The 26,373-nt window shown below is 40.6% G+C and overlaps 1 protein-coding gene across 2 annotated transcripts in view; it reads right to left on the bottom strand.

The window, feature by feature from the left end:
* LOC144475032 (uncharacterized) overlaps nucleotides 1–26,373 on the bottom strand; it is a 39,708-nt gene that overhangs the window by 8,563 nt on the left and 4,772 nt on the right. Inside the window, exon 1 of one of the 2 annotated variants that reach the window (XM_078190552.1) lies at nucleotides 563–795. The exons of the other annotated variant lie outside the window; for it this stretch is intronic. The gene's annotated coding sequence lies outside the window, so the exon portion shown is untranslated. Of the gene's footprint in view, nucleotides 1–562; nucleotides 796–26,373 lie in introns of those variants that run through there. 2 annotated transcript variants of the gene reach the window in all.

Genomic DNA, 26,373 nt, shown 5'->3' with positions numbered 1-26,373 from the left:
CTTTGATCATTTTCGAAATTAACTAATTATATTATAGATGCCTTAAAGCAATAAAGAACTACGAGTTTTGTTTGAAACAATAACTTTAATGAAATCATTCAGGCACATTTATTAATGACTCTCAAAAAGTAAAGCATTTTTATCATTTCGAGTTTTTAAGTTTTTTAAAATGTTCCTGAAAAACTGGAGGAATGTATGGCAGTAAACACGTAATATCTTTATGTTTTTCTTCCGATACTGGTCCAGTGGCGGTGCTTATTATTTAGTTCAGAAACGCGTGAAAGAGGGACACGCGCCGTTTACAAGTTACGTTTATATAATTTCTTTAAATTTTTCACTTAGACCACTCTCATAATTAACACGAAATGAATTCCATATAATATTGAAAGTACAACCACCATCTAATGGTTCATTTTTGACGACATCGTAAAAATTACATTGAATAAATTTAGTTTAAAATAATGTGGTGTAGAATAACTGATAAACTCATTTCTTTTAAAATTTTGACTTAGACCACTTTCATAATTATGGGCACATATATGGTGCAATTGCGGTAACTTACACGCTTTCCAACGAGATCGCAACAGCTAATTAAAGGATATCTGAGTGTCGTTTTCGTGTGGGATAACTGGGCTGGAATCTTCCTACAGCGGCGATGATTCGAGCGCGACTCTGCTTAGTTCCGCGTCGACCGGCAGCGACAAAATGGCGGATCGTCGGCCCGCGAATAGGACCCGGCGGACCGAAAGCGTGTCGCTTTTGCGAATGGAAAAGTCTCCGCGGAAAGAAAAGAGCCCGGAGCCAGGGACGCGAAAAAATCTGTTACAGTTATTTCGCGCTGGCCGGTCATGCTCCCTTGACTGTGACCAGTTGCGCACCTGGACGGTACGCGCGACGCGAAGCGACGAGACGCGATTTCGCAATTCTTCCCGTCGTGCCGCGCGCCGCGCGCCGCTGTGTCGGTCCGGCCTCGACGGAGAGATGCCGGAACAGCGTCGCGCCGCTCCCTTTCCGCTTGGTAAACGCTTGTCGTGTCCGCGATACACGCTCATCGAGGAAGAATTTTTTAAGCGTAAAACAGACTGCTTGACCACCGCTTATTATTTCTCTTGGTCATTGTTTCGCTAACGCTGCAACGACTATTTTCAATAACGCTGCAATGACTATTTTCAATAACGCTGCAATGACTATTTTCAATAACGCTGCAAGGACTATTTTCAATAACGCTGCAATGACTATTTTCAATAACGCTGCAATGACTATTTTCAATAACGCTGCAACGACTATTTAACATAACGCTGCAATGACTATTTTCAATAACGCTGCAAACACTAGTCGTGTTCGGAGCTCGCTAGTCTTACTGCTTTATAATTAAACTGTAGATGTTTATATAAAATAATAATTGCCCGCATGGATTGCAATACGAAGGAGTCAAGTATAATATTGTTGGGAATTATATTAATAAGTGGAATTGTTTCTCAATTTTATTTTTCATCTAATATAAATGCATCAAACCCGCGGTCTATTTATATATTCATCTAAATTTCCTAGGATTTTTATTATAATATACATATACTGTTTATTTTGATAGCATCAGATATTGTAAAAGCAGAAACCATACATTTTGTCTGGTATGGCAGTACTAGCGTCGAGTTCGTCTATTTATTTAACCATCGTTAAAGGCGCGTTAAGAATGACGTCGCCCGATACCCTGTCGAAACGGTGATGCACAGAATCAATTGTTACGCCGCGATCATGGAGTGAAACAATTTTCGCAAGCGATGTCGGTCACTGCTACGTCTTAATGGTAATCGCACGCGAACGTAAGGATGATGCAGCTTTGTGCAATCGCGTCGATCAGCATGCTCGAACGATCGACAAAGGCTATCGCGAACGGCGAGCCTCCTCGTCTCCGTGCCGATCGTTGCGTTACTCGTTCGTCGACCGCGCGATTTTTCACGGGGACAAACAATCGTAAAGATTGCGCCAACGAGGAGACGGGACGACGCGATAAAGCGAGCGAACGAGCGGTCGGGAATAATGTCAAGTTATCGGATAGTTAGCCGGCTAATTCCAGGACGGCGTTTCACAGGGACCATTAATTCCGCCGGCAACGTGATCGAGTAATTAATTGTGTTCGAGCGGCAGGATCAATAAAGCAACATTAAAATGCGAGCCAGCCGTTGCGCCGCAGCCGCAATCTGTTCGCGAGATTATTTTATCTCTGTTGTGCTCGTCGTTCCCGTTTTCCTTATCGATCCCCTGTGCGAGTTACATAAAACCGCTCGATGAATCACGCGGATAATAAAAAGACCGTTCGGAGACCGACGACGAGTTCCAGAGACATCCACCGGCCCGTCATCGCGAATAATTCGCGGGTTAGCGTCCAAGCACGCGGTGCGTTCGGCTCGTTCCTTTTCTCGTGCCACATCGTTTTCAGACCAAAAAACCTGGCCCGGATTACGTTCTAGTCTCATTCGTCCGTCGATTGTTCCCTGGAACTCTGCCTCCGCGACGGATTCATTCCGCTTCGACCGGATTCGCGCGCCCATCTTCTCCGAATCGTTTTTATCAAATCGTTGAGCTAAAGGTGGGATATAGGTAGGGGAGACCGAGGCGTACTTAGCCTACTAAATAGAAAGAAGAATAGATTTAAACTGGAAAAGAGAATACAAGATGTTCTCTTTCATAAAATAATTAAAGTCAAATTACTTCTGGATACAAATGACTCGAAACATCGCGTTCGGAAATCAGTTGAAAGCGCTTTTAACGCTAGAAAGACGGGAACATGAAGCCGAGAAAATGACTGCTTTTCGGTAATATAGGTATAACACACATATATATACCGGAAACGAAGGAGGGGGGGGTGGGGCAGGCAGCAACAATGATTAATAAACGCATTTATATGGTGCAGAAAAAGTCAGAAAATTATAAGAAGCTGTGTCATTATTTACATAATTATTTTTCTAATTGAAATTGAAAAGCAGTCAAAATGACTTGCTTAGGCAATCTAGTGTTAAAGCACGAACAGAAGCAGAACATAAAATTAGAAATTAGACGAGTTAATGAACTATAGTGAACCATTGAACATGTTCGTCTGTTTATAGATAAGAACAACGATTCATTTTAGGCAGTTATATATAATTGTAGCTTTTCAGGTCAACAAACGTTTGATTAAGAAATGTAGTATTTTTGGTTACCTCACTTTTAACACTAGATTTACCAGACCAGTCAAAATGACTGGTTTTGCAATTTCAATTCAAACTTCCTACTGCATGTAATATTTTCTTTTATACCATTACCGGACAATTTTAGCGTTCGATTAACTGATAATGTCTATAAATCTGTTTCTGTATTACAATTAACATTTTCAACTTTTTTGTCATTTTATGAAGTAAATAAACACTGAAAACAGCACTAAGTACTTTTTCTAAAGAGCAGTCACTCCGACTGGTCTTAGTAGAAATACCAAGTAATAGCCTTGGTAAATCTAGTGTTAATCTTACGAACGTTCGACAAAGTTTCCTCTGGCCCAAGGTTCGCCATGTCCCGGTTTCCTACACGTGGAAACTTCGTCGAACCGCCTAACCTCGAGGAGTCATTCTGTTTTCCAAATTTCCCGAATCTCTTTCCAGCAACCTCAACTTCAGCGACCTTCGCGCAATTTCAGCGAGATATTTTTCCTAGCAGAGACGCGCGATTTTTGTTTTTACGTATTTAACCCTTTGGCTACGGCAGACTTTGCCACGGCCGTAGTCTTTCGTTAGACATGCATTTCTGAGGAAGTATAGTAAAATATTCAAAATATTGAATTCTATTGCATTAAACTAATATTACTCGAAGTTAACTATAATTTCAAGCTTTTTCTTTTACAATATATAACATAAATATTACACAATATATAATTAATCAAATTTAATAATAAACGGGGGCGAAATTTGACCTTGACGCCTATTGGCGCCTACAGTACCGGGAAGCCAACATGTCTCGGACGCCAATAGGCGCCAACAGTAGTCAAAGGGTTAAAAAGTTTTTCGGCATAGAAAGTGAGAGTGTTCGTACGACAGAAACTGTGGGGAACGTGATCATGCGAGTCGAACCCGTTGTTTCACGGAGCCGAAGCGTCGCGGCCGGAGGAGAGCGGTTCCGATCCTAAATTCCTTGCCGCGATGAGTCACGTTGTAACAGAGATTGAGCAACCGATTACTCACTTGAATATCCGATTTTCTGGATGACGAACGCGAGCCGTGCTCGTTCGGCCGAGAATAGTTGTTGGCTACGCAGGCTGATAACGAAACGGATAACCATCGTGCGCGGACAGGGGGGACTCGTTAATCCGTTCGTAATTTCGTATTGAAAATCAATGTCGCGTGCTCGATGCGAAACACAAAAGATATCGTCGACGATCGTGACGTTCCCGGCCGCGAATAACTCACTTTCGAACGGTGTATTGCGCAAACACGCGGGAACGTAACTAACTGGACTGCGGATGTTTACGCAAATTCCACTTTCGAGAGGGTAATTTGCAAAAACATGAGTTCGGTAGAAATTTCTTCCTGGAACGGATTTCCAGTTGGGAAAAAAAGTAATCGATCGCATCTAAGAATTTTACATAACTGCGTTTCCATTTACGATACGGTAACGTATCTGTTACATCTTCAGTTCCGAACCTATCCGGATTACTTAAAAAAATAAATAAAAGGAACAGACGAAGCTCGATCGACGATTGCATAGAACCTTTGAAACGCTGCTATCGGCACTATTTATCGGACCACGAAGATCTTTATCTACGTCGAAATTCTAAATTCAGCCATCCTTATCTTTCTACTTTGTTTCCACTTTGCATATCTACAGGCTGCAGAAATGCACAGCGGTGCTCGAATGACGACACCGAATAGATTACTTGGTAATTTGTATTCCCGATAGAACGCATTCGATGGCACTGTTCCGCGATCGCTTCGAAAGCGGCGGAGTCATTCGCGGAAGGATCGTCGACGACCTCGGGAGCGGCCAGAATTTTTCCGGAACCGAATGGAAAAGCTTCGGCATTGTGGACCGAAAGGCAGACGGGGGGCTACTCGGCGCCTGTTCGGCCGGTGGTTTAAATCGATCTAGCCGGTCGAGCACTCTGTCCACGTCCAGTGCCGATATTCCTGCGCGTTCACGTGACTAATGGACCATTGTCCTGGCACGGACACCGAGTGCTCGGACAGACGAAATCCACAAGGATCGGTCACTTTCAGGGACCGGTCGCTGACACGTACCCGATAGAATTTCATACCGGCTATTCGCCCGTCGTTTTTTTTCCCCTTTTCTGGCATTTTTATGGGGTCAAAGCACCCCTCTCGAGCCACCGGACCGCTGTCACTGCGTCCCCTCTCGAGCCCCGGTGATTATTTCACCGGTGTCCTCCTCGTCGAAAAGATCGAACGGCTATCTGTCTTTTCCACCGAAGAACAATAGAACATTCCCCTTTCTAATTGAGAATGAACGTGGCTTTTTCGTTTTAGAAAAGAGAATTAGGGAAGCATAGAAGAACGGAATCTTTTTAATAGGAAATTAATATATTAATTCTAATAGAAAATTAGGAATAGAAGAAGCATATCCATTTTAAATTGAGGACGAGTGTGTATTTTCACAAAGATTCGGTAATAGTAGAAATAAAATCTTATAGTTCAAAAACGTAGAATATGAAAATAATGACATGATATGACAGAATAAGCAATAAAAAGCGTAAATAAGAATATAATCAATTAATATAAAATTAATAAGACGAATGTGTATTTTTCACAAAGATTTGGTAACAGTAGAAATAAATTCTTATAGTTGCAAAATGTCACATATGAAAATAATGACTGAGTAAGCAATAAAGAGCGTAAATAAGAATATAATCAATTAATATAAAATTAATAAGACGAACGTGTATTTTTCACAAAGATTTGGTAACAGTAGAAATAAATTCTTATAGTTGCAAAATGTAAAATATGAAAATAATGACATGATATGGCAGAATAAGCAATAAAGAGTGTAAACAAGAATATAATCAATTAAAATAACATCAATACTAACAAGAATATAAAAAATCATTTTATGATAAAGACCCTCCATTATAATAAGAGGAATTAATTTTTAAGGGCGTGCAGGGTAAATAAATGTTTGCAGAAACTGCATCTGGGCGGTGTGAAAAAAAACAACGGCGTAGAAAATGGAGTCTCCACGGTAGAGATGCGCCATCGAGGCAGGCTCTAAGCTATCTCAGCTGCCTCCAAGGGGCAAGCGACCATGAACCGATTAGCCCCGGAGCCTCTTTCTGCCGTTTGTTAACAGGCAATCCGGTCCACGCGAGGCATAGGTTAATTTTAGCGATTGACACCACGGCCTCTAATTGCTCGTTAATCGCGTTTCCCAATCAGGCAGCTGCCCTCGTTCAACCTTCCCCGGAACCTCTGCCCTTGCCTCGTCTAGAGACAGCAAACCTTTACTGACACGTGAAATACGAACGAGATTTTCTACTCAATATCGAACCTACATATTCCTTCTAAAACTTTTTCAATGATTTATCCTAATCGCTCGATATTGCATCAAATGTTTATTAGATCTTTCGCTTCTCGACGAACCTGGAAATTGGATCTGGATTTGGCAGTTTTAGGACAGCTTAGAAAAATTATCTGATCAGTATAACAGGCGCCTAAATTTGCACGAATGTTTAAATTATTAATGACAAGAGATTTGAATTTTATTTCGGTTTTAAAGAACCGAATAACAATGTGTTGATAGTAAGTTGTTGGTATTCGTTAACGTGCGGTAAGGGGTTAGAAACTAAAGGGTTGTTTCTGTTTTTACAGGACAATAACGATCGCCGATATTTTTACTCAAAGTATGTTTTAGTCTACCAAATTATCTCTAAACATTTTATCTCAAATTATGTGTACTTGTAATGACACCAAAAAATTTGTATTTCCTCGTGACGAGTACAATAAATTCCCTCCACAAATTGTCCCACAGCTCAACTATAAAAACGAGCCGCAGGACTCGAATAACCGTATCACCTGTTCCTAAATCGTCCACGTCTGTTCACAAGCCGAGGGACAACTAGAGAGACTTTACGATATCCTCGTCAAAAGCCAGCTAACTTATTAAACCGCTTAACACATTAAAGGCGGGAGTCTTAGTACTAGGATTTATCTCGACTGTAGCTTAAAGGCGGGAGTCGTAGTACTACGATTTACCTCGACTGTAGCTTAAAGGTGGGAGTCGTAGTAATACGATTTATCTCGACTGTAGCTTAAAGGCGGGAGTCGTATTAGTACGGCTTGCAACCTCATTGCGCAATCTATGCGCAATCCATGCGCACTACATTTGTATTTAGTATGTTTTGTGGTTTGAAGCGTTACCTAGCATACTTTCGTCAAGATCCCCCGCCTTTAATGTGTTAACTGAACAGTTTCGCTTAGTTTGCTCCGAATCGGGCCCAACGAATCCGCAGCGGAAGAAGAGCTCGAACGGGCCATAAACAAACGCTGCAAGTAGAGACAATGCGCGAAGAATTTCGAAGGATCAAATGTTTTCATTAGCCTCTTTGTCGCCGTCGTTTCTAGCCGGAAGAGGGTCACGTGGGACGAACAATGGCGAAGTCGTTTTTCACGCATTCCTCGAGATCGAACCGTGGGACGCCGGGAGCGTCGTCATTATCGTCGCCCGCGCGGCGAAGATCGCTTATCTCCGCTTCCTTGCTTCCGCTTCCGGAGAAAGAGGAGGCCCTCGCAACAAGTGATTCGTTAACGCGTTCGCGATCATCTGGATCAGCGCAAGCTCTCGCCCGGAACCTCGTTCAACTCGGTCTTCCTCCGTCTATCTGGGTCAAAATCGCATTGCGCGAGGCAGTTTCGTTTCGATCGTGACTCGCGCCGATCGCGAATCGCGTCGTTCGCACCGGAAATCGTCTCGAAGGAAGTTGCCGCGTCGATCATTGGAACCGGCGCGCCGCGGAATTGTCACGGTCGAGTGACACGTCGATTCTCTTTCTTTCCCTCTCCTGCAATCCTCGCCGGTTCCCTGCCTGCGATCGCTGCAATTGCAAGTCAATTTTTCGATGCGCGAGCATCGGTGATCGCGCGCTTTCATCGTTCGCTCCAGTTCTCCGATTTTCGTTCGGCTCCTACTCTCTTCGTTCCATTGTCCCTTTCTCATTAACCTCTTTGCGTGCTGATCGCAAGCCTCGAAACGGTCGCAGCTGGAATACAATGTCCCGGCAGCTCTCACGGAGTCGAGTCGACGAAATTTCATCTAGGAAACGCGATTCCGATGTGGAACGATGTAAATGCCAGCTCTCGATCCCGGTATCGATCACTGATGTATTTTATATTTTATAGTACTGCAAATGATCCTCTTCCATATCGAGTAAATAATTCATTTTACGGCTCGTTTCTATTTTTCAGACATACTTTATTATTGCGGTCAGAGTTCACCACTTTACTCTTCTATTGATATTTCCTTGTGGTCTTGTTCTTCAATTTTTTATCCCTTTTCCTTTTCCTTCAGTGGCTACTAGTTACATGCTGATGAAGTATTTCTTGTTTGTATTCCAACGATGATTATGTAAAACTTACTTCTTTTTATTTCTTCTTCTGGGGTGTCGATCTTTTCTATGATTCTTTTATGAATCTCAACGCGTTACATTAATAATAGTAATTGTAATAATTATTATCATTACCTAGAAAAATTCTTCAACACCCCGTGCAGACTCGGGAGATCCTCAATGATGGAGATAAATTGTGAGATCGGTTCCAAAGTGAAAGATTGAGAAATCAGAGGATTAGAGCGCGACAATGGAGCAATCCGGATGAACGAGCGAATCGGATGACAAAGCGGGATGCGATTCGAAAATCCGTGTCCCCGTCGTTACCTCAAGAAGACCGGTATCGGATCGTCTTCGCCGATAGAAAGGTCGACGACCGACGCGACGCGACGTTCCCATTGAAATCATGCCGTTCGACACCTCTTATCTTCCCCGATGGGACCTCGATCGTTTTTCAAACGGCGACCATGGAGAAAAGTGACGACCGCGGCTCGTTTTCGATTACTCGATTGCATAATGCCGCGCAACCTCGATTCTAACCGGCTCGTCGATCGTGCAGAACTGGTCTCGCGTCATCGAGCCTCGATTAAATGAAATGTAGAAAACCGTGGGGATGGAAAGATACGCGGGGTTCCCGGGGACGGATGCATCGGCGCGGCGCCCAACGGGGCCAAATGAAAAAGTTCTGCCAACATCGGCGAACTTTTGACAGAAACGTGATGAAGCGATACTGATTTTCTACGTTGAAGCTGAAATGTTCCAGCACGGAGCAGAAATAGAGGGAATCCAGCGTGAACAGTTTTCAACCTTGAACGGTTCTGTTATATTTGAAATATTCCAACGAATGTGTGATTAGATAGACAGTATGGTATATAGATAGACTTTTTTAAATGACATATTGTATGATTATAAACAGGTAGACTTTTTTGAATAATGTATTATATGAAACAGGTAGATTTTTTTGAATGACATATTATATGAATATACACAGGTAGATTTTTTTGAATGTCATATTATATGAATATACACAGGTAGACTTTTTTAAATGACATATTATATGATTACGATACGATACGACAACATAATTTTAATATACTGTTTTCGAAAGCGACCGCAAAGTTTATCTGCCACTATAGAATTTTAAGAAAGAATTAGCAGGCTATTTCAACGAAAAAATTTCGTCAACTACTTCGCTGAAATCGATATTTTATCAAAATTCTGAGAGGTCGTAAATAATGTCCACCATATCATACAGAAAAATTCAATTGTACATGGTACTGTATAAGCCACGATTTTGTCAGAATATTTTCACTTGAAAAATGACTCTCTATTTTCCTGAAAAATGTCTCTCTATTTTCCTGAAAAATGTCTCTCTATTTTCCTTTTGATCTGCAAGAATTTCGGCTGTAACGTGAAAAAGTATCGTCGTTTTAACTGATTTCGATGAAAAGCTCTTTGATTTCGGCGCAACCTCATCACTTTGGCCCCGGCGCGCGGCGCTTCTGTTTACTCTGGCAGACGCTATTTCACCGTGAAAAAGAAATTCGACGGCGCTCTGCTCGACCATCATCCTGTAACGAGCGAACGATAAGCATCTTGCAGCTCTAATACGGAGAACCTGTGAGAATCTCGGTCACGGAAACTACGAAACTGGGTGAATCGCGATGAGAGGCTTCGCGGCACCCGTGGATTTTACCCTCGCAATTATTTAATCGTCCACCCTACTGTTTTCGCGTCGCGCGATGAAACGAGACACCTATTTGTTTCCTTGGACCAATCGTCGACGCTTTGTGCTATACTTTTATCGAATCTGTAACGAGCAGGCTCCGGGTTTTGTGCACTCATGGTAAAATTGAATAACTACAATTTGAAACGGTGTAAAAATTTTTAAAAAGTTTAAAAGATCAATGTATTATTTGTAACCTATTACCATGATTCAAGAAAAAAAGTACTTGCTATTTATTTGCTATATTATATATTATAATATTATTTTATTCTATATTATAATATTATTTCTAAAAAATCCGCAGTTTAGTAACAAGTGATCGTAATAGTAGAGAACACGAAAAGAAGGGAGAAGGAGATGTGAATTAAATATGATTAATAAAATAGATCCAATATACATGTACAGTCAGGGAAAAAATACAAGTATCTACCCTTTAAAACGGTAAGGCTTTTTCGAATTGTATTAAATGACTTGAATTTGATTTAGACGATAGAGGGACTAGTATACTATATTACAATTTTGCTACTAATAATAATTCTAATAATTATGTACTAATAATTATTATTAAATATAATTGCTAGCTAATAATTCTGCCATTACTTAAAATGGCAAAACAAATAAAGAACGCACGTCTCTTAAATTTGTATTCTAAACCTATATCGAAAATTTAAGATACATGTTTCGTAGATCTCGCTATATTACGTGCATGCTGGAAGTGCAATCGAAAATGGTTGACGTTGTCAAGAGATGTCGAAAATCAATTTTGACCGATGACATCAAAGAAAACAGATGTTTGAAACCGCAGCGCGTCGCCGAATGACGATTTCGAGAAATTCGCAAGATGACCGCGTTGCGGAACTTGCGGCGTAGATGCTTTTCCTTCAGGGAGAAAGGGAATTCTACGAACTTGATTACGGCGAGGCTAAAATAGTATCGCATCGAAATGTTTACAAGTATCGCAGTTAGAAGCGTCCTAGAAAATTCATTTCACTTTCGCGGCGCTTCTCTAAAAATCGCGCCGGTTCACTAACTGACCGATTTCTTTCCTGGATTGGCGCATCGTGCTTTCACTCGGGAAGCGTTCGCATTTCTTTTTTTTTATTTCTTCCGTTCCCCCTTGATGATCCGAGGAAAATTCGGACTTTCGAGGGAACCAAACGCAACCTCGACAAAGATTCCGGACGCTGTCTCTTTTCGCTCGTAATGCCATAATTCGTTCCTGCTTGTCTTCCCAGCAATTTTCATGATTTATAGTGGTCGCACATTTTACTGAAAAACTAAATCGTAGGAAATGAATCGTTACATGTTTTTATTTTGATCATCGAGTATTAGGTTGTTCTAACACTCCAAGGTAAGGTAAAAAAATCAATTTTTAAAACAGTAAGTGGACTATGAATATTTTGATCTCCTCGTATAATATTGAATTTGATAAATCAATTTTTCTTTTTCGAGAAGTGGTAGTTCCGTATGGATATTACATGGTTAATATATTCTAAATGCTATTTGTGTAACTATTATTAAAACAAGTTTATTTGCCAAAATCTGTATTATATGAATAGATCAAAATACTTTTTATTATTATTAAAGAATTTTATTATTAAATTTTATTATTAAATTTTATTATTAAAAGTCTTTTTATTATTTCGAAGGACTATTTTTTAGTCCAGCTATACTCTCATACTCTGTTGAAAACGAAAGGAGCTTTCGAGACAACCGAGCGCCGTGTAAACCTTCGACGAGATGCACAATATGATACCACGGCCAGAATAAACAAGCGGTAGATAATGTAGCGCGGCTTATAAACAAATTTATTTGGCTTATCGCTTGGCTCGTGTTCGCGGGTCGCCATCGATTGAACCATGGAAGGGTTAAGTAATTCGGAGAACTGACACAGTTCGAGGAAGTGTTTTGCTTTCGATCGTGACGATTAGACAGCTGGTTTATCGGTCGATCGGATAAGAAGGACACGCGCGCGGCCGGATCGCGAAAGGAAAGGCCGGGAGGAGCCGGATTCGACGTCCACGGATTAACCGACGGGGAGCATCGATCGCGTCGATTGAAAGTCTTCGTCTGCGAGCGATCGAGAGCCATCTGCGCCCTGCTAACTCGATAAATCGTAATTCCGAATTGGAGCACAGCGTTCCCGAATTAATCTAATTTCCCTACAGCACACTGTAACGAGATCCGAGCGGCGAACGGAAACGCGCTAAACCTGGATTTCATCGAATCGAGGTCCTTCCTTTTTATTTATTTATTTATTTATATATCGAGGTCCTTTCTTTTTACTTATTTATTTATTTATATATCGAGGTCCTTTCTTTTTACTTATTTATTTATTTATCAAGATCGTATCAACAGATCCTTAATAGACTGCAGATTCTTGTGCCAATTATCATTTTCATACATCACTCAACGAAAAATTGAAAAAAAATTACTTTTGTCAACTAAACGATTACTCATTGTAAAAAGAAATTGAAGATACAGTTACGCCGTCTTAATTTATTCGTCCTGTTGCAATTTAATAATTCTCTCAGACTGTACATGCATAAAGATTCGCAGTCCAATAGTAAAATTATTAATCTAATATTAATCTACAGCTTTTATAAAAGTAAAAACATGAACAATATATTTTTTGGTGTTCAGACATTCGCTTGGAGTACTGGGTAATTTATGAATTGATCGATGCAGTTGGAAAGTTGGACATATAAGAAATATAATATTCGATGGATGGTAGAGCGTCTCAAATTTCACAAATTGTCTACAAGTTGGTCTTTTCTGTTCCCATCTTTCTTATCTTGTCTCACTTTAAATAGAATATTAGATGGAGGGCTAATCTATTTAACATCCCATTCAGCCATGAATTGAAAAAAAATCAATATCCTCTATCGCGTGGACATCTGCCTTGCCCACCATAGACCTCGACAAACCGAAAAACAATTTATGACATTCGATTCGCTTGGTATCATTAACATCGAAACTGCGATTTAAAAGTTTCTATTTCACAATTGTCTGGAATAGTGGAGATTGGTGTTTCGAAACCGATTGCATAATTACTCTCTGTTACTCTCGAAAGAACTCCGCGGCCAGCCCGATGGACCTAATCACCGCGGCGTACCGTAACGACTTCTCGTTCTCTATCTAATCTGATCGATTTCTCTCGACACCGCGATCATCGTCGCGTTCCTTCCGAAGAAAATTTTACGGCCGTGGTATTTGTGAAATATTTTACGATAGCAAGGCTAACAGGAAGACACGACGATCTACGTAGATATCGGTACTCGTCACAGAAACTTCTACGTCGATTACAGAAGAGATTGACGCTATCTTTAGTCACCTTTTGTGTACACTTATGTCCAACCGAACTAGTTTTAGTAATCGTTATCGAAAAAATTGTAAGAAGTTAATCGAGGAAAAATGGTCAAACTCTGAAAATAAATTCGAATTGAAACTTTTAAATAGGTCTTTGAAAGCTTTGGTGAAAATAGTATTAAATAGATGTGATCAAAGATGTCATTCACATCTTTTGTGAAGACAGTGTCAAATAAAAATAATCAAAGGTAAATATCTTCGTTTGACCGCTTTGCTAAGTAAAACTGTTAAGTAAAAATGTCTGCAGGCGTCGTTTGATCTTTCTGATAAAAGCGGTGTTAAATAAAATTATTCAAAGGTGTTAATTTGACCCTTTCATGGAAGCAGCGTTAAATGCCAGACGCTCGGTTGCGCAGTGGATTATTTTTCGGTGCAACCGATGCGCCACCGTCGGAAAGAGCAAGTGAAATCTAGCGCACACAATCACCGGGAAACAGCAGCCCTGTAATAACCCGTCCGACCGACACCGACGTAACATCGACGCTGTAATTACAATCGCCGTTAACAATTACCGCGACGGGGGTCCGCGCGGCAAGAGTCAGCGCGAGCGTTCCGCTCGGCTCCGGAGGAACGGTTTCGCAGATTTCGTTTCGCAGATTAACCAACAGCCGCTCGTTTGCGCCTCGAAGACGGACGCCGCGTTCCGCGACGCGTTCGAGAACTTCCCGAACTGAAACAAACCCACGATGCACGCGCGTTTGTCGACCAAATCGAATTTCATCTGATTCCGTGCCCAACCTGCTCCATCGGGATTCCCTTTGAAACCATGCTGACATTACTCGCGTCTGTCGAAAGCGCCTCCGCGCGTTCCTGGACAATTCTATCGCGAGAAATTCTTTTAACCCACTCGCTGCCAAGCCTAAATTATATGAAGCCATTCCCATTGCCATTTATATTTCATCATTTGTATCTTATCATTCTCTATAAGAAATAAAGTATTATTTTTGTAAAAAATTTTATTTGTATGTTAGGATGGGTCAAAATGGGCGAACAAACGTATTGGTTTCCAAAAATCTATATATTTCGACCACGCGACACGAAGTGACCCTGACTGTTGCCTATTGCAAAGTGAAGTCTCTCGTCTTCGGCCGTCGCGACAAACGCTACACGTTGCCCAGCAACCGCGTGTGTCTTCGGCACCGCGTCTAGATCAAACGCGCTACAAAGTATGCTCGATACCCTCTCACGTGATCGCTTGGCGATCACGTTACCGGCTACGCCGAACGCTCTCGGAAAGCATTCAGATGATATCAACGCTTACAGTAGTATTTTTTCAAGTCTTTTACATATTTATATTTATGTTTGCGGCCACAAAAAATTTGCCAATTCAAAAGCCTGCATGTTATAATATATTTAAAGTAGGACGAGTATACTCGTCCTGGCAATGCGTGACACCCTGCCAAAGACGAGTATACTCGTCCTTGGCAGCAAATGGGTTAATCCTCGCACGACGATGAACAGATATGCGGCGACATTTATTGCACGTAAGAAAACATAATAAATTATTTAGTTTAAAGAAAGAAATGTAGAGTTTCTTTTAGCGATAACAAAGAAATAAATCGGTGGAAGTGACGTGTTATAAATGGCTTAGCATAGGTCACATGCTGAAAAAGCTATCTGAAAAATTTGTTTAAAATTAAAATAAAATTGAAACAAATAATTCTGTCGCCTGTGTATGGCGAAACGCGAGTCTACGCGTCGATTCGCTCGAAGAATCACGACGTTGCAGAAGACTCGTCAGAAATAAAAGCGCAGCGTAATCGAACGACACGATACAATTTGCACAGTGCGGCTCGTGTGCGTTTTCGACGAGACTAGAAGGACGCGGTTTGATATAATTTTATTTAATCAAAGAATCTAAACAGGAGCAAAAGATTCGTGGAATCAAGGACTAAAAGGATCGCAGGAATTTAATGAAATAAAGCGGATTATACGTGACTCCTATATCCTACAATTGATGCAGAGGATTCCCATTTTGCATAAGTATCCACGAGATAGCGATTGCTATCAAGGTTGCTAGAAATCGTCTTCCAAGTAAAGAGCCTCGTGCTCGGGTTGCCTTGTATTGGAATATTACGTATTACCCACAATACGATATTTGTGCATGGACAAAAACAAATCAATGTTCTTAGAAGCGATGGAAATTAAGATAGGAAAGTATACACCTCGTATAAGTGTTTGGCCTTGTGAGGCACAAGCATAACAGTTTCGAATTACGAGAGGACCCGTGTTTTCTTTTCGGGGTTCCGGAAAGGCCACGGTCAGTCGTACAGAAGCGTCTGCATAGAAAAGAGCTTCCTCGCGCACCGTAAAATAAAGTTTCTTTTATTTAGAACTACACCTTAGTTTAAATGTATTTAAACACCCATTTCCAATGCCTTGCGATCTAACTGCAGAGAGGGGACGAGGATCGCTACGGTGTACAGGTGTCTAGGAGAAGCTCGTTCCGAGTCAGTCGAATGCAGAAGGTGGACTGGCAGGCGGGTTTGAGGAACGAAGCCCGGCTCGTTGAAAGTCAGCGGGCGATCGAAAGGGGTGGATAACAGCGTTTCGTCGATGGCGTACGCGCGATGGGCAACAAACAGCGCGAAAGCACGGGGACAACGGGCAACGGACAGCGGAGAACGGACGCGCCGAGGCAACAATTAACGCCGCGCGAGTACGAGCGTGGTCTCGTTAGCAACCGGGGCCAGACGATTCGTTATTGCGGCGACCAATTATCACCGGCGCGGCTCGGCACGGAGCGTCCTCGACGTCGCCTCGCGTTCACTTCAGTTTCAATGGGCCAAGTTACATTTGCTTTTAATTGCGCCACGTTATCGTCCGGCAGACTTTTCGGCCGATTATTTCGCGCGATTTCCGCCGCGGCTCGCGTCCTGCTCCTCCTCTCGACGCGACGCCGGGCGACAACGAAACATCTACGGTAATGTCCCCACAGTTGTCCATTTTTGTTTATAAATTGGGGGATAATTGGAAAGAATTTACTGTATTTTCTGCTCCTCCTCTCGACGCGGTGCGGGGCGACGCACTATACAACGAGACATCTACGGTAATGTCCCCACAGTTGTCCATTTTTGTTTATAAATTGGAGGATAATTGGGAAGAATTTACTGTATATTCTTGGACATCGTCGATGTTATGATAGGATTGATAACGATAACAGTTTGCTTCTGAGGTTTAAAAATTAACTAACCCTTGTTGCTTGTGTGCTTGATTTTATTTTCTTGCTTCGTGGTTATTGGAAGAGTACTATTTTAACACATTAAAGGCGGGGGATCTTGACGAAAGTATGCTAGGTGAAGCCATATTGAAGGATTTCAAAATTTACTGTAAGTAGAATTTGAACAACCGAACAGCTTCAAACCACAAAACATACTAAATACAAATGTAAAGTGGCGCACGGATTGCGCAATGTGGTTGCAAACCGTACTAATACGACTCCCGCCTTTAAGCTACAGTCGAGATAAATCGAAGTACGACGACTCCCGCCTTTAATGTGTTAAGAGTGACGAAAGTCGTTGTCTAGTCTTCCGAGGAAAACTCCAAATGTTAGAGAGGTCCTGGTACTAGTGTGGGTGAAGGAAAAGGGTCTTAGTGCCAACCGGTGTCCCTCCAACATCGCTGGCCGCGCGCAATATCGTTTATATGTATACATATACATAATGTAATATTACTAATGATAATAATACTAATAATATAAAATAATAACAATAATAATAATAATAATTTTCTTTTTTTGGGGGCAGGGAAGCGGAAAAATCTTCAGCAAGATAATAATAATAATAATAATAATAGACGGTAATATTTATGGCGCAACGTAAAGAAAACATATAATAATAGTAAGAAGGGGAAAGAGATTATAGTGAATACGTTAACAGTCGGCCTAAATTGAACGTCGATATTTTATACTACGATGAAATAAAATTGTGACCCCGGTCATTCAATCGACGACGCCAGATTTAGCGTTGAAGATTTCGCGACGCAATGGTACAAGATTTCGATAATTAGTTTTGACGTCCAACAAAACATGTCTCTCGTTTCACTATGCGACGCGGCATCGGGTCGAAAAACTCGGATCCCGAGCATCGCGAATTCGATTCGTAGAGGAGGCTTTTCCCCGAAGCTCCGCCTTCGAAGAATGAAACGGACGCGTGACCGGAATTTCAATCGGAATTTCATCCGGTAACTGTTGACCCGAATTGCCCTGATTCTGATTTCATTAGTCGGTCTTCTTAGAAACGGCAACGTAACTCGATTTTGACGTCTCACGGGGAAACATTTGTTGCAGCTCGCGAAGCGTTATTATGACTATAAAATAACAAATTGCACGTTAATTCTTCCCATTTTCGACGTGTGTCTGTATCGTTAATATTATTTGTACTATTGTTATTTATTAATAAACGGTAGGATAGTATTTTTATTTGTAATGGTTTACACCTAGGAGTAGGACATAATACACTTCATGTGACTGAACTGGTGATGATTGGACTGCGGATTTTAGAAATTTATGGCAAAAATAAAGAACTGTGATATAAGATTATAAACCTAAAAGAAGAATTTGTAGTACTGTTAATACTGGATTGATAATACTGTTACATTATATTCAACTTGTCAAGATTATTAACCCTTTGCACTCGAGTGCAAATGACTCTAGGGCACCACTAAAATTATTCTATTTCATCCCAAAATAATTTTTGCAACAATAAGGTTTAGATTTAAAAAATTGTCAAGTAGTAAAACTGTTGGGAGGAGTCACAAGAATAAATTTTGTATACATAAAAATTTATTTCGTTAAATAGAATGGAAATACCACGAACCAGAGAAATTGTTTCAAAACAGTTAAAATGGTTCCGAGTGCAAAGGGTTAAAAGAAATGATACGCGTTTATTCAATTTCTGTTTCTTACAATCGTCTCGTAAGAAATTGAGTGAAATCTTGAAATCTTGAAAGAAAAATCGTCTCGTAATTTTTATTCTAAAGATCCGCGATCTAGTGATAATATTATGCAAGCGACGTTTAAAGGTTCGCAGAGAACCGGTAAAAAGATCGATGCTGCCGTATACATGTAGTATGCGTGAAACTGGCGTGATACGATCCATCGGATTACGTATATACGCCATATTTAGATTGAACATTGTATACATAGAAGCACGATCTAGATCCAAGGGTGGCTCCCGAAGCGTTAGAAATATGTCTAATCAGCGATGAACAATCAATATTATATATCAATATACACACATGTATATATTAATATGTGATTCGAATCGAGGATAAAACTTTAAGATTATTCAACCAACAAATTTCATTTTCTCTGCTCCGGAGGTGTGAAAACGGTTAATTACTACCCGTCTACGAAAATTGATAACGATAAATTCGCGGGATGTAATCATGTATCGAAATCGCAATAAGTCTGTCTGTTGATCATTGCTCGTCTGATAAACACCATGTAACGATGATGCACCGTTTACGGATTTTCGCTAATTATTTATGTAAAATCAACGCGTAAAATGCGCGCTTATTGAATTTTATAAGTTCGGGCCGGATTAGCTGCGTTAGACGTAGTCTCGTTATCAATCTCCGACGATCGCGATAAGTCCGTCTCGAGTGCAATTAATGAAAAACCACGATAATCGGGTTTCACTTTCGAAGGGAAATACTCGGAGATCGCGAGAACGAGCTGCTCGCGCGTGTCGTGGGAGAAAACGCAAATGGCGCATCCGTAACTCATCGCAGAGACGGGACAACGCAAGCAACCGACACGATGCGATGCAACGCGATGCAAGGCGATGCAACGCGATGCAAGGCGATGCAACGAGCGATGCACCGCCGCCGCCGCCGTTGCACCTTCGCCACCGGCGCTCGTGACCGGCTAATAAGTTGCAGCGCGTGTGTTTCTGAAAGCGAAAGCTTCTAACGCAACTGGCAGTCACGCTCGCGATCATGCAAAACCACCGAGAAAGCAGTCGCGTCGCTTTCCTTGCCAATTAACAAAATCTCGCTATGCTCGATAAACCCGTCATTTTTGCGAGTTAGCCGCGCGATTAGCTATTCCAGCTTAGCCGGCCGTGGACGCGAGCCTTTAACACGTATAGGCTATGCCAGAATTTGAAATCAGGAAGACGTTTGCGAGTTGCAGCGTTTTAAAGGTAATCGGTTTCGATCAAAACATAAGCGATTGGTGTGTATGACAGCAGTCGTTTCTGGTCCCGCCGTATCGGTCGAGTTTAAAAACCATCATTTCTAAGCGAATCATAGTGGTTTAAATATAAAACGATCATTTCAGTGCGGATCATGTTGGTTTAAGTCTAAAAATAATTTCAGATCAAATCGTATTGGTTTAAGTCTGAAAATAATTTCAGATCAAATCGTATTGGTTTAAGACTAAAAATAATTTCAGATCAAATCGTATTGGTCTAAGAATCATTTCAGAATGAATATTATTGGTTCACGGTAAATAAGTTTAGAAACAATCATTTCAGGACCGATCACTTATTTCTGCTTTTCAAATTGTGGAGATTCTTTCTTAAAAATCAATGGAATCAATTCTTTTATCCGAGAATGCGTTTTAAAAAAAAGCAGGTAGTTAAATTATAGATAAGTAAAATTAAATTTTTTACCTTTGGTTTCAGGGTCGATTAATATTTTTATAAGGAATTACTTATCTCGAAGATGAAAGAGTTAATTTTATATAATTTTTTAAATTTTAATTTAATTACGAATATAGGATCGGATGTGAGAAATAAGTCGGTTTTGTTGATATCTGGTTTCTTTAGAAATGAATTTAATTCATACATTAAATTTATTATTTAATTATTTTAATAATATTTATAAATTAAAAATTATCTTTTTATTTATTAATTTAATAGAAAAAGTTTAAGGGATAAACTTTAGATTTAATTTATAATTGTTAGATCGGATAATTATTTGAATATATAATCAGTCATAAAATTTGATTTATTATATTGAAAATTTAATAATTTAATTATATTTTAAAACTACAGTCTTTGTATCGTTATAAAGCAACATACGTTACTTACTTTTACGACTCGATCGCATTAGTATTAAATCCTGAACGCCTCGGAGCGTCACATATGGCAAAGGTTCGAACCGAAACGAACCAACCGTGGATTTTTACGAACCCGCCCGATCGATCGCAAGCTGTCGGCTCTTTCCCTCGGAAACAAAGGGAATCAATGTTTCCAGCCGCGGCTGATTTATCAATCAATCGTCGGAGGCGACGTCCGCTGCGTCGAAACAACGTGAACGTCAACTCCCGACAGTCAACAAGGAAGAATTGCAGCTACCGAGGTCGGTGGAGAACTGCGGGGGTTAATCGAATGTCCGCATGCGAATTTCCGCGAGGAATCAGAGAGAAAGAGAGAGAGAGAGAGAGAGAGAGAGAGAGAACTATTCCGCGCCGGTTCGTTAAACCTTGTCGGAGGGCCGGACGAAATGGAATTAAAAATGGAAATTGGAAGGAATAAAATTGGATCTCGACACGTAAAAAAACTGAGAACGGGGCTAATCTCGATAAGGTGAAGTGGAAGAGGGTCTGATGAAAACCGAGGACAGGAAAACAATGTCGGCGGTTGAAAAGATCTGGCTGGCTGGCAGGAAGTCAAGACACACTATCGCTTAACAGCTTAACTTTCGCTTGCTGTACAAGGTTAGATTCACCGTGGAAATGGAAAATTGTCGAACGACTTAGTCACTGGCAAAGATTATCGTACGCCTCGCGATGTATTTTTACGTGATTTTCAATCTCAACGGAATTTTAAACGATGAATGTGGATATAATAATATTTAATAGCATATAAGTATATGTACGAGTATTACGTACGCATTATTAATAAGTATTACAATCAATTCTCAAGTAGAATTCTCAGTAATTGTCGTGGTGTGAAATGATGACATGACGTGTCAGATAAAAATATGAGATAATCCTGTTATCTTAATCCATTGTTTAACTCCATTGCATGGTGTCTGCGGGTGTCTGCGGATGTTATCCAAGCCACTATATCTTAAAACGTAATCTACGCATGCCAAACTGTTGTAAACGCGAGCGAAATAAATTGTAAATTTACTAAAACTTAACTGAGCCTTAAATTAACTAAACTGTAAATTATTTTAACAATAAATTTGGACGGAGAACAATAGACATATAAGTAAACGATAAGACCGGTTTCTTCTCACAATGAGAAAAATGTCACTTACGTCACTACGACTCTAACCCACTCGTATTAACTGCACGGAACGGTGGATCCTTTAGAGATCTAACGTCAAAGATCAGTATCTTGTTTGCCATCGATGCCAATCGTTTATAACAGGGCTTCTTAAACTTATGTCATTCACGACCCCATTTATGATTACGAGCTTCTTGACGACCCCATACAAATATAAAAGAAAAATAAATTAGATAGCTCAAAACCTTCAACAAATGCGCGTGTCTAGACGCTGCAAGTCCACTGTATTCCGCCAACTCTAGTGATGTTATAAAATGGTATATATAAATATTTGACATTAAAATCTCTCGCGTCCGCAGAATTTTGCTACGACCCATAGTTTAAGAAGCCCTGGTTTATAACGAAAGCGAATAGATCGAATGCAAAGCAACGAACTCGTTTATATCTGTGAATCAAGGGAGACAATTTCACTTTGCATAAAGACCAGCAGCTCAGTGGTAAACGAAGGGGAGGAGCCACGTGGCCGGATAACACGGGGCAAATTAAACGAAGCAGGTAATCGCCGGTTGATAAACCGTGACCCCACGGAAACGAAGAAGCGAGAAGAAGGAAGAAGAGCCGTGAAAAAGAGTGCGGCGACGTTCAGCCATTGTCTATTGTCCGACAGCGGGTAGATAACCAAGGCGAAGTTCCCTTTCACTCGCACGCTCGCGTCCTGGATAAGGATCCCGAGGACCGAGAACAATGGAGGAGGCTTCTTCGCGCGTGCTGGCAGCTGGCAGCTGGGAGAACAGCGGCCCCGCGAGAGATCGTTAGGAAACTCGCGGTGTGCTCGCTAGGCTCGCGAATATTGCGAGACGGATAGGAATAGAAAAAGAAGCGTGGTGCTCGCCGATTTTCTCCGGTTCGCGGACTTTCATCCTCGCGCGTCTAACGGCTTACGAAAATGAAACCGCCGTAGCTAGATAACTGTGCCGGGGTAATTTATACGCCGGTGTCGAATTACCCGCGAGCAAACGAGGGGAAAAGTGAACGCGCGCCGGGAGAACGGTGCTCGGCGCGGTGCCGCGCATCGAAGGATCCTCGTTGATCCTTGAAGATCCGTTCGGGATCACGACGCGACGCGCCGATGCTCCGCTGAAATGTCGATGATCTGTTGCGCCAACAGATGTCGCTTTCTTACACGGTGATCGTTCAAATATTTCGACGTGCACTGTACACGGGAGAGGTATTGTAACATCTTTTTAAAAGGTTGAATCTCTTTTCATATCTATCTTCTTAATTTCGCCCTTTCTTTACTTGGCATTAAAATCTTATCGCCGGTATTGCAGCTATTAAATATTTTTTAGAAAGCGGATTTTCTCAAAATTCACTGATTTTTCCCGCTTGATGCGATTAACCTTTTAGATACTACGCGCCACTATAGTGGCTTTCGCGAATCGCTCGTGCTTTACTCAATTGTTTTATTATTTATTAAAGCAAACAATTAAAGTGAAAGTGTGTATATACAATATATTAAGAAAAGAATATATGTTACTATATAGATATCCGGAAAAAATATATATTAAGAGAAAATCGTAATTTAGTTACGAAAAACTTTATTTGCGCAAAATCCTGCCGTATCTAAAAGGTTAAAGCTCGATATCTGTGACCCAAAAATGGTGTGCTAATATTCGACGTTTCTCAACACTGCGAAGATTGACGTTCGAAAATAAAGCGATTTCTCAAATATTAAAATTCAACAGGTAGGTGGAACAGAAAAATCAATCTGACAAATACCTCTCTATTTTCCACCTGATATGATTTAATCGCGAAGGCATGCGACGATGTGTTTTGTCTCCTCGAACGGTTTTGTTGTTTTACCGAGTTGAATCATGTTTGTTAGCACGGACACTTCGCGAAGAGAAAACGCGTTCTACGCCTTGCTCGAGTAATAAAAACGTTAATTGGAAGTTAAGTAGTGTAAAGTGAAATTATTATATTATTTACGTGACTAATTCTGATTCCAATATGCTTCCGTCGAATATATACTTTATATATTCAATATATACTTTATATATACAATTATATATACAATACTTTCTATGCAAAATGTTGTTACATATATACGCTAATTGTATCTATTTTGTAAATAAGATAAAAGTATATTATTTTAGTTATTATACACGTATTTGCAAGTTATTTTTTAAAATCCTTTATTTCTCCCGTCTTGTTCAAATACACGTATTAATCGTCGACATGTTTCATCAATTATTTCGTGTCGAAAATTCTATTAAAAATGATATCTACTCGACGTAAATATGATCAAGTTACCAACAGCATTAAGATATAACCATTTTAATGGAGAATTGATGTTTTCTACCGGTATACTCGTTACCGACGTTGCGTCGCCAACGTTTGCAAACGTCGAAACAAATGTAATGGGATAGTAATCGTCGGAACGGCCGGCCGCGCCCGACAAATCGCGAACGATTATTCCATGGACAAAAGATTCCTGGTCCCCGTTCCCCATCGATTTCGCTCGGCAGATAAACCGGCACTGATTCCCGGCCGTTCATGAATTTTGAAAGCGCGACGCCCGATCGTGCAGTGTATTTCGTTAAAGAGCTGAAAGGACCGCGAGAGCTTTTCTCTCGTCGGCCGAGCCCCGTTCGCAAAGCCGTGCACACGCGCCTACTGTAGAACATTACGATTGCATTTCGATTGCGTTTTCGACATTAAATGACTTCGGTCTGTCAATAGTCGCATGTAAATACCGTACAGCGGGCAATAAACGGTTCCCAATGTGTTCGACGCGGCCGGAATGGACGCATCCTGTGGAAATTCGCGTCCCCGACCGGAAGTCGAGGGAGACCGCATCGAGATAACCGGTCCACGCCAGATGTCCCGATTACCCAGCATGTTCGGGATCCGCCGAATCATTTGTCAGAGGAAAAACACGAACTATATCGATTAACCTTTGGACGGCGAACATTTTTCAGCATTTATGATAGCCACGGCTTGATCCATCCTAATCGTTACGATTAATCTTCAATTCTATATCGTTGAAACCTCCACGTTGAGACTAGCGTTAATTCTTTTTAGTTTCAATATTAATAGTTAACACTTTATTGTCCGGTAACCTATAAATCGGCTTTTCCTCCGATCGGTAGCCTGTGAATCGGTTGCCGTAGTGACCCTTAATTTGTTATCTATTACTGAGATAAATGTGTTAAATTGTAGTACAAGTTTCAATATTATTATATAAATTTTTAAATATTAGTTACCTTTCGCGATTAATAAGATAAATAAATTCGAAATAAAAGCGAAAATTTTTCCGATCGGATAACCGGTCGATAAAGTGTTAATAATCGCTATGACTGCCATAAAATCAGAATTAATGACGCCTATAATAATCCAAATCGATGATTTGGAATTTCTTGTATTTACAAGAGAAGCGAATAAGCAAAGCTCGAGAATAGTTTGAGAGCAATTTATTCATTGATTTACTTATTGAAATAACGGGGCTGGGTGCGATATAATATAAAGAGAATGATGAAATACAGAGGAATGTGGAACGTTCGCGGCGTGTGACATACAAGTAAGGTTACAAGGCGGCCCTCCGCGTCTTATGCAATGTCATTTCGCAATTGCAGACATTGCCATTGAAAAAATCGATTTTATCGGTGATCGCATTAGCATAAATACAGATTCTGGTGATCGGATCACGGAGGCTAAGGTCGCTGTTAAATTTCGGTATGGCGGATAATAGGGGCAAGCGATAATACGCTCAGAGGCATTATTAGAGTTAACTGAATTAAATAATGCTGCAAAGTCAACGACATTGTTAATAATTCTAAGGAAGAAAAGTATATCTGCGGTGATCCACCGATTCTCCAATGTAGGCGAATCAAGAACAAATTTGCCATTATTATGTATTAGTGGCTTTAAATTACGCGTGATTGGATATGCATAATATAGTTGCGAAACAAGTATAATTTTATTACAAAAAGATTCATAATTTTTTAGATAATGGTCAGAATTAATACAACCATACGAAAAGTTAAAAAAAGTTAAAAAGGACGATAAATTTAAAATTTTTTAAATTATCTAATATAAATACAATTTTAATAGATATATAATGAACGTGGAATTTATTGCAATGTATTATACTAAATATGTGCTCCACCGTGGTCTATTCAATATGTGTCCTAAGTGGTAGTGGTTCTCCACTATAATTAAAGAGTGGTATAAATCCTTAAGAACACGAAAGACATCAAAACTATGAATCCACCCATTTATCTACGTCTCCACCAATTAGCCTCGACAGTTTTTATTCTCATCCACAGTTTAATCATCGGATTACTCGCGGAGGCAGAAACGCGGCAGTTCGCCGGGGACACGGATCCGTCCAGCTTATCGAAGCTTCCACTATCTCCGAAATAAAACGAGAAGCTCGTTAAGCGCTCGCAAACTCGTTCCCGGCAGCGAACGCGCGGCAATCCAGCAGCAACCGATGATCATTGTCATAGCGTGGA

This window comes from Augochlora pura, chromosome 9, assembly GCF_028453695.1.
Source record: "Augochlora pura isolate Apur16 chromosome 9, APUR_v2.2.1, whole genome shotgun sequence".
NCBI lineage: Eukaryota > Metazoa > Arthropoda > Insecta > Hymenoptera > Halictidae > Augochlora > Augochlora pura.
Note: the sequence above shows the minus strand (reverse complement) of the source record. Positions and strands in the feature narration are given on the sequence as shown.